The following is a 14,590-nucleotide window of genomic DNA, read 5'->3' on the forward strand; positions in this document are numbered from 1 at the left end:
ACAAAAACAAAAATGTTTATTTTTGTGGACTAAAAAGAAAAGCATTGAACTTCTCTTTGATTATGAGATACTGTTTATGAGAAAAGTCTCGGGGATCCTGTGTGAGTTTGAACCCAGCTTTATCAATTTTCAAGCTGTAAACTCTGGAGCACTCTAAATTCCAGTTCCCTCCTCTGTAAAATGCTGGCATCTAGAGTTACTGTCAAGACTGAGTGAGGCAAGGCACAAAAAGGGTTTATTACATATAGAGACCTGTCGATCAATATTAATTATTTTATTATCGTTATTCTGAGTTTGACACACAAGTTGTCTGACGTTGGCTTTTTAACAAATCAGAACATCATCTTAAACACAGGATCTACTTAAGTATTAGAGAAAATGTTGTATTTATGAGCAGGTGGGAAAAAAACCTTTTTGTGAACAAAAATCAAAAGGTCAGATACATGGCCCATCTCAAGAATCTCAGCACTTGGGTGGAGGAAACAGGAAGGTGAGTGCAAGGCCAGCCTTGCTGCATAACAAGTTCAAGGCCAACCTATACCACATGAGACCCTGTCTCAAAACAAACAAACAAGAACAAAAGACTATGAACTAGCATATTGTAGGAACAAATGCAAGAGGACTGTTCTGCCCAATACATCTATAATTTCTGATCAGTGCAATTTAAATTAAATTAAGTGAAAATAATTTTAATTAAATTAAAATTGCTGATCTAAAACTTTTTAACACAAGCACAATAACATAAAGAAGTAGAGATTTAAGAGGATTAGTGTGAGTATTCACTCCACCACAATTAATGTGTGACGAAGAAACCCTTCAATTCTCTGGATCTGTTTCCTATTCCATATAAACTAAACCATTAGACAAAGCCAACTTGGAAGGCTTCTCAGTTCTTAAACCCAATAATTCTCACATCACACATTTACTCATCTTTCCCTGGACATTAATTCCCCATTTTAGGACCAGGCCCTATATTAAGCCCTGGAGAATCAACATTCTTAAATGTCTTTGCTCCCATTGTGAAGTTTACACTCTAAAAAAAAAATATAAAATGTGTGTGTGTGTGTGTGTGTGTGTGTGTGTGTGTGTGTGTGTATTTCTAATCAAAGTACAGCTTGCCATGAGAGTGGGAGGAAGCCCTCACCAGTGCTAAGATTTATTAAGACAGCAATAGACAAACACTACTTATGGCTTATTCTGTTCCAACCTCTGAGTATTCATTAATAACCAGTAGCATTGAACCACGACACCCATGGACATCTCCAGTAAGTTCACAAGTGTAGAACATGCATGAAAAATCCGGTGACAGTGCGTTCCTATTTATTAGGCATTGCTAAATCTTTCAGCAATTTATGAGCCAGTTAGGTCTATAAAAACAAGGAAATGCTGTGGTGGGATAATCTGTCATATGGTGCCTCAAATGGATGGCCCCCTATCCCTCCCTGAGATGGCATGAAACCTTTTTCGAAGCGTTTGCTCCCAAATTGAAAACAGACACTTTTTTTTACCCTCAGATTCAACTCAAACTCTGTGAAACTCCAGGTTGTAGAATCCTGAGGCAGACCCCCCAAACTCTCCCCCATTGTTTCTGGGGTTCATGGCCTCGGGGGACATGGGACAGAAATGATGCTGGGCCTTGGGGCAGAGCTGGAGTCCTGGGATTGGTGTTGACTGCCAGGTCCACAGCTGGGGGGGGGGGAGGCTCACGTCTTGGCCCTGACTCATGATGTGACTCACATCACACCAGTCACCTCTGCTCCTCCCTGCAGTTGAAATATTTGCCTGACTCTTCCTGGAAGAAAGATGAGCTCCTTAAAATCTGGAACAAAATTTACTTTTTCTGTTTTCCCTATATGATGAGCCCAAGGCTGTAAACTTAAATGTTGCTAAGTGTATATTAGTATTTTTAGTTACTTAAACAAGACCTTCTGCTTGGATGATGATGTTTAGTAAACATGTTTGTCTCGAAAGCATACTGTATTGTAGTTTAGCTTTTTCATTCAACAAACCTAACACCCACAAAACCAGGAGTAATACGAGGTAATTGTCTGACATGTTACTGTTTTTTAAATAACAGTTGACACAGTTATTGTAAAAACTCTAGTCCTCCACTGATGATCAGCCAAGCCCACTGATGATCAGCACAGGTGGGCAAGATGATCTATGGGATCTACAAGGGCCAGATGTGGTAGCACATGCCTTTAACCCCAGCATTTGGGAGGCACAGGGAGGTGGATCTCTGTGAGTTCAAGACTATCTGGTCTGCATAAAGAATTCCAGATCAATCAAGGCTACACAGTGAGACATTGTTAAAAGAAAAAAAAAAACCTACAAGAGGAACAGTATGAATATATGCCAAAGTAGACCATGAAAGAGTCTATATGCAAATCAATCAATTGATTCTTAGAAGTCTAGCAAAAGGGTACTTGGCAACTTGAGAAGAATATAGCCACCCTGGGGAGGCAGTCTTACTGGAGTTAAGTACCCAAGGTTTTTAGCATCAGAAGAAATCATCTCTTCCACTGCCATGATTTTTAAATAACCTTAGAATGGCTGGAAACCATGAGAACAATCTCTGGGGTTGATGACTTTGTCAAAGTCAAACAAGAAACAGACCTCCACGCAAAAAAAGCTGGGGGGCAGGGGATGCACGCCTGTAATCCCAGCACTCAGAAGGTGGAGTGTGGCATCCTCGTACTGCCCAGGGACTTGACCTAAGTAGGGCAGCAGGGGAAGAGTCAGACACCAGGACTCAGAAAGAAAAGCTGGGGTCCATGGACTGAGCTCTCTAATGGAGAAGCTGCAGCAGCCAAGAAACCCAGATTTTTGTTATACAGAGCTGAACAAAGAGGCGGGGTTATTATACATGGCTGAACAGAGAGGTAGGGTTATTATACACAGCTGAACAGAGAGACGGGGTTATTATACATGGCTGAACAAAGAGGCGGGGTTATTATACACAGCTGAACAAAGAGACCGGGTTATTATACGCTGCTGAACAGAAGATAGGCTTAACTAATCTTAGTAGGAACAATCTCTGTAGGGGAACGAGCAGTCTTCAGATCATTAACACGGGGATGGGTGGAGCTAGGGTGGACATTTTCTGCACACACCATGAACATTCTCACTCAAGCCAGGAAGCTCCGAATGACTTGCCATTTCCCTGAGCTTAACCCCAGATAAGGCTGCTCACCTAGCTCTCTCCTTTTTGTGAAGTCCAAGACCCAGCCCAGCGGTTTGTTTCCATGGTGGTTATGAATCCCATGAAACTTTCAACACAGTTGAACCATCACAGCCTTGCCTCTTCAGCATCTGTCACAGAAGTGCCTCTGCTGGGCAACCAGGGGAAATGCTCTCCTGGGGGCTGAGGTAGAAATGGTTGCAGGGTCACCAAGATTTCTCCCTGACTTGTGCTAGCAAAAACTCAAACCGCTCTGGCTGAAGCTATGGCTTCAGGGGCTGAGGCAATCAGTTATGATTATCATGCGGTTTTTCTCCAGGTACATTCTCAAGAGGTGTTCAAAATGGTGCTGGCATAAGGGTAGCCATTTGATTGACAGCCCTTTTACAGCAAGGGAAAATCTAATGGCTGCTAGTTAGGGAGTCAAGTTGCCTCATCCCACACAACTTTGCTTATATATAAGAAAATAAACATCAGAAGGAGTAGTAGTAGTACTCCTACAGTAGTAACATTAGCAGTGATCTTAGCAGATTTTAAAGTGCCCAGTGCCCCAGGGAGAAGAGGGTCTCTCTTACCTGCCTTATCAGGACTCAAGTCCAGTGTCACAGAAATAACTTCAATTTGTATAATGCATCTTCACATTTTTTTAACCTTTAAATCAGATTTCATTTTCTGTGGGTGTTTTGCCTTCATGTATGTGTCTGTGCATCGTGTGGTTGCTTTGTGCTTGAGGAGCTCAGAAGAGAACATCAGATCCCCTGGAACTGGAGTTACAGATGACTATGAGCTGCCATGTGGGTGCTGGGAATCAAACCTGGCTCCTCTGAAAGAGCAGTCCGTGCTCTTAACCACTGAGCCATCTCTCCAGCCCATGTCTTCACAGTTCTCAGAGGCTGTACCACTTCGCTGTAGGGATTCCTAAACCTTACCCTGCTGCGGGAGTCTCGAGGTGCCTGCTTTAGCTACAGAATCCATAACCCGGTTGGTGGAGAGCAGAGCCTAGACAGCACCACATCCTACAAGCCATTGCCTGTCCACCATGCCACGGGCGCAAACGCAGAGTGGAGAGGACTGCTACTCCGTGTTTGAGGGATAACAGCCCTGGGATCATTTTGAAGTGTCTTGAATTTGGCACCATCAAGTCATTAAGCAAATTTCAAATACATGGAAGATGATAAATGCTGGACTTGGCAGGCTGAGGCAGAAGGATTGTAAGCTCATGGGCGACAAGAGTGAGTTCAAAGCCAGCAGGGACAACTAAATAAAACTCTGTCTTAAAAGGAAAGAGAGGGCTTGGGGGGGGGGCGGATCAGTAGTAGAGCTCTTGACTAGTATGTTCCAGAGCTGGAGTGCAATCCACAATACCAGGGGGGCAAAATGCTGATAAAGCCTTGGGGACATCAGGGCTGGAGAGATGGTTGGGTGGTGAACTCGCTCCTCTTCCAGGGGACCAGGGTTTGGTTTCCCAGCACCCAGGTCAGGTGGTCCACAACTGCTTCTAACTAGATCCAGAGGCTCCAGCACTCTCCTCTGCCTCCTCTGGCACGCCCACTAATAAGCACATATTCACATACAGACACACACATTTAGATGTGATTAAAGATAAAATAAAATCTTTTTTTTTTTTAAAGCTTTGGAAACATCAAGTTTCGGTACAATACACTCTGTGATTGTTCTAGCTTAAGTGTAAGTTCTGTTCAGATTTACTCTAGGCTTTGGGTCCAACTGGCTAGTGAGTATTTAGAATGTAGAAAATAAATCACCTCTATATCTCTGTCCTCAGTACTTAACATAATGCCTGCTGAACACTAGGATTTATGTAAATGGGTGCCCAGGTTTTCCACTGTTACAGCATTTGTAAATCATGCTGTGGTAATTAGATTTGCTTTATTAGCCCCAAAGAAGGCTTGGGGCTAGGATTGGTCTCGTTTCTTAATTTCTGATGGTTTTACCCTTGCAAAAGCAAAACTTATTATTCTGTTGCTGCTCTGGTTAAAATTCTTCATTATATTTCTTGGCTTTTCTCAGTGCATAGTTGGCATTTGATGTAAAGTTGCTATGTTGCATCGTGATGTTGGCTTTAAAAATAATAAATCTTCCTTTTTTACTATCAAGATCAAAAAATTCCTTGTCATCCACAAGACCATCAAGGTACTAAGAGACCTCTGTCATAGTAGTGCCATTTGGGACAAGGCACTAGTCAATTACAAGGTAATCTAAGGTGCCTTTAATGTTATCCTCCCTCTCTGGAATTCCTTCTGTGTTTTATAACATCTGGCCCATGCCCCCTGCTTCCCTATGCCACTGGCTAATGTAGATGTAACCGACCGACCATCTTATTAAAATAAGAAACACAGAACTAATGTAAAAGAGAAAGCCGAGAGGTCAGAGCTCAGAGCTAAAATCTTACCTCCTGCAGTGCTCCTAGCTTCCCGAAAGAGGGCTACTTCCTGTGTGTCTGTCTTTAGATAGTCTTTCTGTTCTGCCTTCTCATTGGTTGTAAACCCAAACACATGACTGCCTCGTCACTGCCTGTAAGCACCGCCCTCCAGGTCTTAAAGGCGTATGTCTCCAATGCTGGTTGTATCCCTGAACACACAGAAATCTACCTAGCTCTTCTACCAAGTGCTGGGATTAAAGGCATGCACCACCACCACCACCACCACCACCACCACCACCACCACCACCACCACGCTCTTGCTATGGCTCTAATAGCTCTGACCCCAGGGCAACTTTATTTATTAACATACAATTAAAATCACATTTCAGTACAAATGAAGTACCACCATAGGCTAAGCCTGCCCTAAACTTCATGCTTCCATCCTTTTCCTCAGCTCACTGCTACCATCAACCCAACAGGAGCCTCACTCTTTGAAGTCTATAGGATCTCTTTAAGATTCAGAATGTATTCACACTTTAAAGTCTCTAGCATTTAGCTAGGTTACTAAATTACTAACACTTCCCTCCTACAGCCTTTCCAGGCCATGTTTCAGCCTTTGTTTCCAAACCCTCACTCCTGGGGGGCACTGAGTGAGTTCAAGACCAGCCTGGACAACTAAACACGACCCTGTCTTAAAATGAAAAGGAAAGAGAGGGCTTGAGGGGGGGGTGGCTCAGCAGTGAAGCTCTTGACTAGTATGTTCCAGAGCTGGAGTGCGATCCACAGTGCCATGGGGCAAAATGCTGATAAAGTCTTGGGGACATCATGGCCGGAGAGATGGCTGAGTGGTGGAGTACTTGCTGCTCTTCCAGGGGACCAGGCTCTCTGCACAGCCCAGCCCATCTCGGGACAGTTTCTATCATAAAATCCTTCTTTACATTGTGAACTCTCTTTCCTTGAAGATGCGCGCAGTAAGTAAAGATTAACAAAGGCTTTGTGCTGTGCCAAGGCCTGGGCTAAGCGTTAGAAACAGGGTAAATAAGGCAAACTTCTACCACAGCTGATGGTGAAAACTTTGGAGTCTGGCATCCCTAATACCGGCAAGAAGGTAAGGGAACATAAACTTTCACACACTCCTGTGGGGTTATTAATTAGTACAAACCCTTTAGGAGAGCAATTTGGAAATATCTAATAAAGTTTAAAACATATACTTACCTTCCATTTCTGACAGCATTCTAAATTAATGAAGTAAATATCCAAGGTATGAACTTGAGAGAAATAATAGAATAAGCTCAAAGAAAAAGAGTAATATGAAAGAAGTCAATTAGTGGACAGAAGGGCAAACTGACAAAGTCACAAGCTGACATTTTAAAAATACCTCTAATACCATTAAATTAGATCAAGGGATGCAGCGCAGCAGCGGGTGCTGGCCGAGCGTGCTCCAGGCCTGGCTCTGACCCCAGCACCACATGAACAAGGCGAAGTGACTATTCCAGTTTGCTTCCTCGCTTCTGTGGTGAACACTATGACTAAAAGAAACTTGGGAGTGGAAAGGGTTCATTTCAACTTACAACTCTCAGGTCTCCATCACAGAGAAGTCAGGGTAGGAACTTAAGCAGAAACTAAACAGAAAGTGCAGAGGAATGCCTGCTTGGAGACTGTGTCCTCTGTCTCACGCCCAGTTAGGCCTCTTGTCTGTAGAAATGGGATCACCCACAGTGGGCTGGGCTCTCCCACATCAGTCACCAGTCAGATCGGTGCCCCACAGATGTGCTCACATGCCAATCTAATCAAGAAAAGAAAAGCTTTCAGCTGAGGTTCTCTCTTCCCGGGTGACTCTGGGCTATGTCAAGTTGACAAAAAACTAACAGAAGATTGGTGCATGCCTGTAATTCTAGCACAAGAGACAGAGAGGTAAGAGGGTCAGAAGCTCAGTAGAGTTTGAGGCCAGTCTGGGATGCATGAGATCCTGTGTGGGAGGGGAACAAAAATAAAATAACCATTATAAATTATTAAAGATTTCACTGCTTCTGTGCATAAATACCAAGCTATAAGATAAACAAAAGAGAGAGAGGGAGGGAGAGAGAGAGAGAGAGAGAGAGAGAGAGAGAGAGAGAGAGAGAGAGAGATCCAGGTACGATAGATCACATCTGTAATCCCAGCACAGGCCAGCAGCCAGGGCTATACAGTGAATTCTAGAATAGCTTGGATCACAGGATAAGACTCTGTTTCACAAAACCAAAACTCAAACAGAAAAGTCTGGCCCCCTTGCCGCTGCCTTTTGCTGCTAGACATCCTATGCAGGTAATAAAGAAGTCAAACGGGACCAGCACAACAATCTCAGGCCAACAAGTTTGGAAAGAGACAAAAACAGAGGAATGAAAAACCTTAAATTGTCTAATGACAATAAAATCAATTGAGTAATAGGATAAAATATCGTGCTGCATTCTAAACAATGTACTCTGATCAGCCTAGATTGATGAGTCCTACTAAAATTTCAGGAAAGAAAAAATCTTGCATGCACATACAATCTTTGCATATACAGCCTTTACATACACAATATACTCATATACAGTGTTTCCAGGGGGAAAATGTAGAGAAAAGACATGGACTGCAGAGGTGGCTCAGAAATTAAGAAACCTCTTGCAGAGGACCTGAGCTCGGTTCCCAGCACCCACGTTGGGCAGCTCACAACTTCCAGTAACTTCAGCCCCAGGGGTATCAGACACTCCTGGCCTCCACGGGAACCTGCAGTCATGTACACATGCCCACACACAGACACACAATTGAATTTTTAAAAAATTCTTTAAAGGAGAGACAAGCCTAGGAAATCAGCTCAATGGTAAGGGGCTGGCCTTGCGCACAACAAAGCCCTGGGTTCGATTCTACTCACAAAGCAAGGGACATTCCGCTCATTTTATGAAGGTGACATAACTTTGAGACCATAATCAAACAACAATAGTGAAATAAAGGAAAGCATGTGTCATTTCCACTCATGAGTAAATGAAATTATTTTTAATATTAGACAATGAGATCTAGCAATCTATAAGACTTTAACATTACACTCTTGAGTTTGTATTAGGATTGTAACATCTGTTTAAAAAAAGGAAATCAAATTAACCTAATTTGCCACATTAACAGACTAAAGGAAAAAAAACCACATGAGTGTACCAACTGAAAAACAAAAACAGAACATCCATTTGTGATTTTGTTTTGTTTTGTCTTTTTGTTTTGGTTTGTTTTGGTTTGGTTTGGTTTGGTTTTTTAAGACAGGGTTTCTCTGTGTAGCTTTGCACCTTTCCTGGAACTCACTCTGTAGCCCAGGCTGGCCTCGAACTCACAGAGATCTACCTGTCTCTGCCTCCCGAGTGCTGGGATTAAAGGTGTGCACCACCACCCAGCTTGTTTTTGTTTTTTTGAGACAGGGTTTCTCTGTGTAGCCCTGGCTATCCTGGAACTTGCTCTGTAGACAAGGCTGGCCTCAAACACAGAGATCCACCTGCCTCTGCTTCCCAGGTGCTGGGGTTAAAGGCGCGTACCACTACAGCCTAGCCATTTGTGATTTTTTTCTTACATTTATTTATTTGTGTGTGTGTGTGTGTGTGTGTGTGTGTGTGTGTGTGTATACACTCAAGGGGATGTGTCATGACACAGATGTGGAGGTCAGAGGACAGTTGTGGGAGGCAGTTCTCTCCTTCCACCATGTAGGTCGAGGAATCAAACTCAAGCTGTCAGGCTTGGTGACAGTGACTTTTCCCACTGAGTCAATCTCTCTGGCCCCCGTTCATGATTTTTTTTTTTTTTTTTTTTTTTTTGGTTTTTCGAGACAGGGTTTCTCTGTGTAGCTTTGCGCCTTTCCTGGAGCTCACTTGGTAGCCCAGGCTGGCCTCGAACTCACAGAGATCCGCCTGGCTCTGCCTCCCGAGTGCTGGGATTAAAGGCGTGCGCCACCTCATGATTTTTTTTTTTAAAAAAAGACAATAGAAAAAATTCTTCTTAATCTCACAAAGGTGTGTGCCACCACTCGTCTCTTTTTATATGAACACATCCTTTGTATACATAAAATAAAAATAAATTAGAAAAAGCTTTTTAAAAAGAAAAATAAATCCGCTGATCATGGGGGAGGGAGATAGCTTGGTGTGTGACATGCTCTCAGCAAACGTGAGCATCCAGGTGAAAAGCGAAAGCCAAGAGTGTATGAAGTCACTCTCTTGCCTCCGTGAATGAACACTCAAGAGCATGTACACACACACACACACACACACACACACACACACACACACACACACACAGAGGGAGGGAGAGAGAAACAGAGAGACAGAGAGAGATGGAGAGAGGGAGATGGAGAGAGAGAGAGAGAGTAGGGGAGATTCTCATGTCCTTCTTTAAAACTCCATTTTTAAATTTATCTGAATTTATTATTCTAGGCTCCTGACAAATTACCTCAAACTTGAAGAAAAAAAATTTTGTAATCTACATCTGGCCTGTGGTGATGCCTGTAATGCCAGCACCTGGGGAGTAAAGGCAGGAAGATCCGGAGTGAAAAGTCACCATTGGTCCAGCCTGAGCTGCATAAGACCCTGTCTCAAAACACTAACCAACAAGTAAAAAGATTCACATCATCGAGAGGGTCCTAAATTGTGGCCTTATAAATTCTAGCTGGTTCAAGGAAAAACCAAGAGAAGAGAGGCCAGCCACAGCCTAATACTTAACAGAGTCAGCATGGGAGCTACTCCTCTGGTGCTAAAATTTGTAGAAATTTGAAAATTATGAGACCAATATTGATAATCCCCCAAGAGACTACCAATCGGGCAGGCCGGGCCTCAACCATCTGCCTATCTAGTTGATTTAGTCTCTCTGTCCACTGCTGCTTCGCCCACCCAGACTCTCCCAGAGAAGCTCAATTAAACCTTTCCTTGGTGGGATTTGTTTTTCCAGGTTAAGTTACTAGGCCTAGGTTTCTTGTGTCCCCTGGGGTTAATTCTGAATTAAATCCTCATTAGCTGTGCCTATGGAGTAACCTCAGAGCAACCACTTCTCTTCCATCCTCTCCTAACCTCAGTGTCAACACCAATTTCCATTCCTAAGACTCAGGAGAAATAGAGGGCAAGCAGACCACAAACCTTGCGGCCACTGGGGTGAGTCTGAACCCACAGCGTTCACTGGGCTGGGAGCAAAAGGGTAAGATGGGGAGGGCAGCCACCGGGACTTCTGGGGGCTTTAAAAGTGCTCGTGTCCTTCGATACCCAAGGACAGGGAATCTGCTCTGGCCTGGCTTTCCTCAGGGAGGCTGATTCGGAGCTGAATCACTTGTACTGTAGGTAGGTGGAAACTATTTTCTTTATTCTACTGCCTTCCAGGACTCTATCTCCTTCTCTGGGGTTCCCTTTCAGACAGCCTGGGCTGCTGGAGACCTGGCTATAAAATAAACAGTGCCCCTTCCTTGGGCTGCTTCTGGAGCATCTGCTCTCCTTGCTTGCTCCTGATCGACCTCTTTCCAGTGTGGACCCACCAGTCAGTACCTTGCCCTTGAGACAGAGTAAAGTTTGAAATCATGTTTATAGTACAACCGGTTGTTTTCTTGTTCTTTTTTTTAAAATAAATATTTTTATTTTATAATTAACTTAATTTTACATATCATATAAATAATTTATAAATACATACATATCATATAAGTAATTTAATTTTACATATTTACATTACGGATTCCCCTGTCCTCCCTCCTCCATCCCCCAGCCTTCCCCCCAATTTACCCCCCATTCCCACCTCCTCCAGGGCAAGGTCTCCCCCTGGGGATTCAGCCCAGCCTGGTAGATTCAAATGAGGCAGGTCCAGTCCCCTCCTTCCTTCACCAAGGCTGAGCAAAGTGTCTCAGCATAGGCCCCAGGTTCCAAACAGCCAGCTCATGCACCAAGGACAGGTCCCGGTCCCACTGCCTGGGGGCCTCCCAAACAGTTCAAGCTAATCAACTATCTGACTTATCCAGAGGGCCTGATCCAGTTCCATGGGGGTTCCTCAGCCATTGGCTCACAGTTCATGTGTTTCCGATAGTCTGGCTATTTGTCCCTGTGCTTTTTCTTATATTTTAAAGAATTTATATTTGCCACCTAGCAAGTGGCAAGCTCCCTCTGTTAGATGGCTCCTACTCCTTGATGGGATACAGATGAGTTCAGTTGACAATTTGATCTGCTTCTATAACAACAAAAGAACTACTTAGCCACCCATTTCTTGGAAAGTTAAACAAAATCTATTTGATTCAGGGATGAAGGTCAGAGCTGTCAAGAGATTACCATAAAGGATGCAAGGTAACTTTTTGCTGACCAGTCCTTTATGCTCCTCTCTTCTCTTTACCCTGCCTCTGCCCTTCCCTAGCCAGGAAAAACAGAAAAAGCAAATTATTCTAAGAAGTACTCCAAAGCGTCAACTTTGACCCAGAGTCACGTATGAATGCTTTTTCAGAATTTCTTCAGAGAATTGATGGTAGGCTCTGAGTTCAACCCACTCAGACAGAGCAAAACTGAGCATCTGGGAATCCATCTGCCTGTAAATCAGTTCACTTTGTATTCATTACAGTCAAAGCCAGTCACCAAAATGTCATTTATTCCAACGTGCCTTTTCCTTTATATGTGTTGAATGTTTTAGAATTGATACCCACTTAGCCTAACTTGTCCATTAGACAGAAGTTTGGGTGATGTCTGCAACTGTGGACGAGGCTGCTGTGTTTTACAGACATTGGATATTGGTTCTGCTGCTTCCTGTGGAGAGGCTGTGAGAAGTTAAATGGTAGACACATTGATGTCACTTTTGGTTTTCTTTGTTTGAGGGAGGCCTTAATAGATCAAGAGAATCTTGACCTACTCCAGAAAGCCCGTTTCCAGGGCTTGGGAGCCTTTCTGCCTTCTCCAGAGTTGTCCCATATGTATTCTGAAGGTTTGCTCAGCTGCATTTCCCGGGCTCTGCCTTCTTTCCAGCAGGAAGTTGCATCTGATGTCAAGGCCTCCTCCCCTCCTTCTGCTGTGAAGTCATGGGGGGCTAAGAAGACTGGATAATTTTCGTCCACACTGAGGGAGTTCAGAACACACTCCAAGTACATGGAATTCAGAGGGGCTGTGATGGAGCTCAATTGATAGAGTATTTTGCCTAACATGCATGAAACCCTGGGTTTGGTCCCTAGCACTACATAAAACTGGACATGGTGTCAGGCATGGTGGCCAACACCCTTAATCCCAGTACTTGGGAAACAGAGTCAGGCAGATCTCTGTGAGTTCAAGGGTGACCTAGTCTACATAGTGAGTTCCAGGTCCAGCCAAAGCTACATAGTCAGCCCCTGTCTTAAACAAAACAAAACAGGATACGTGGTACATGCCCATAACTTGGAAGGTTGAGGCCAGGAGGATCAGAAGTTCAAGGTTATCCTTGGCTTTAAGACTATATCCCAAACAAATAAATGGAACTCAGAAAATCAGAAGATAGCATGACTCCTGGGAAACAGGGTGGGAGCGTGATTTCTAAAGATGATAGGTAAGCAGGCTGAAGGGAATAATATCTGGAGAGAGTGTGATCATTCCATCAGCTCCTACCTGCAGTGTGTTCCTAGTTCCAGAGGAACGAGTGTCTGGGACCTGGGAGACAGACTCCACACTAACAAGCAGCTGCCTGGGCACAGTTTCAAACTGTCTCTGCACTTTGAACTCAGGGGCCTCAGATGAACCCTGAAGCAGACTATGTGTCTAACATTCAACCACCTGAGGACACAGGAAAAAATAAGCCCAGACTCGCTTTCTCCTCTTTGCTCAATCAAAACTCAACACAAGACAGTCCACACACCAACCAAGCTAACCATTCTGAAGTAGACACCAACTGGGCATCCTCTAACTCAGTTGTGACACTCTTAGGACAGTGCCAGGTCCCACAGTTGAGGGCACGTCCAGATGCCATTCCTCAGCCTCGGGTTATTTTGCCCAGCCTCTAACCATCCATCAATGAGTTGGGATTCCCACAAGCCCTCCTCAGAACTCAGGGGTATTATTACGGTAGACTGCAGTTTAATATAAAGGATATCACACAGGATAGTGATGGGCGGCACATGAAGAGATGCGTGGGGTAAGACTTAGGGGGAGAGGGGCACTACTACCATACCCTCTCCAGGTGTGCCACTTCTGGGAACCTCCATGTGATCAGCTGGACAGTTCTCTGCACCCTGTCCTTTGAGAGCTTTTCTTACATCAGTATGAGCGATTAACTAATTGACCAGCCTCTCCTTTACCCTCCCTCCTCCCCGGAGGATGGAGGGCACAGCACCAAAAGATCCAACAATGGACTCCTGCCTTGGTTCTTCCTGACCAATCAGCACTCAGCTTACAAAAGAGCACTTCCCTCTGCAGATTCGGAGATCTAAGTGTTGTATGCAGGTATCCAATATATGTTTTACAACATCACTGTCAGGTGAGGAAGAGGAGGAGGTGGGGGAGGAGGAAGAGCAAGAATTAAAGAGAGAGGTGCTAAGTCCAATTGTCTTCAGGCAAGAGACTTACTAATGCTGAAGCTAGTGCTACAACAGGATCTGAAGTAAGAATCTTCAATGGTGCTGGGCGGTGGTGGCGCACGCCTTTGGTCCCAGCACTCGGGAGGCAAAGGCAGGTGGATCTCTGTGAGTTTTAGATCAGTCTAGTCTACAGAGTGAGTTCCAGGACAACCAGGGATACACAAAGAAACCCCATCTCAAAAAGCAAAAGCAAACAAACAGAAAAAAGAATCTTTGCACCAGGTGGTGGTGGTGGTGGTGGTGGTGGTGGTGGTGCACGCCTTTAATCCCAGCACTCGGGAGGCAGAGCCAGGTGGATCTCTGTGAGTTTGAAGTGAGCCTGGTCTACAGAGTGAGTTCCAGGACAGCCAGAGCTACATAGAGAAATCCTGTCTTGAAAAAAAAAAAAAACAAAAAAAACAAAACAAAAAAAAATAATAAGAATCTTCAATGCTGCCAAAGCAAGGTGTCTACTCTTTGTGTGTGTGTGTGTGTGTGTATGTGT

At 44.1% G+C, this 14,590-nt stretch overlaps 1 protein-coding gene across 3 annotated transcripts in view; it reads left to right on the top strand.

Annotated features, from left to right (window-relative positions):
• LOC114706533 (agouti signaling protein) overlaps positions 1-14,590 on the top strand; it is an 86,394-nt gene that overhangs the window by 52,008 nt on the left and 19,796 nt on the right. Inside the window, exon 1 of one of the 3 annotated variants that reach the window (XM_037205337.1) lies at positions 10,815-10,882. The exons of the other annotated variants lie outside the window; for them this stretch is intronic. The gene's annotated coding sequence lies outside the window, so the exon portion shown is untranslated. Of the gene's footprint in view, positions 1-10,814; positions 10,883-14,590 lie in introns of those variants that run through there. 3 annotated transcript variants of the gene reach the window in all.

This window comes from Peromyscus leucopus, chromosome 4 (assembly GCF_004664715.2).
Source record: "Peromyscus leucopus breed LL Stock chromosome 4, UCI_PerLeu_2.1, whole genome shotgun sequence".
NCBI lineage: Eukaryota > Metazoa > Chordata > Mammalia > Rodentia > Cricetidae > Peromyscus > Peromyscus leucopus.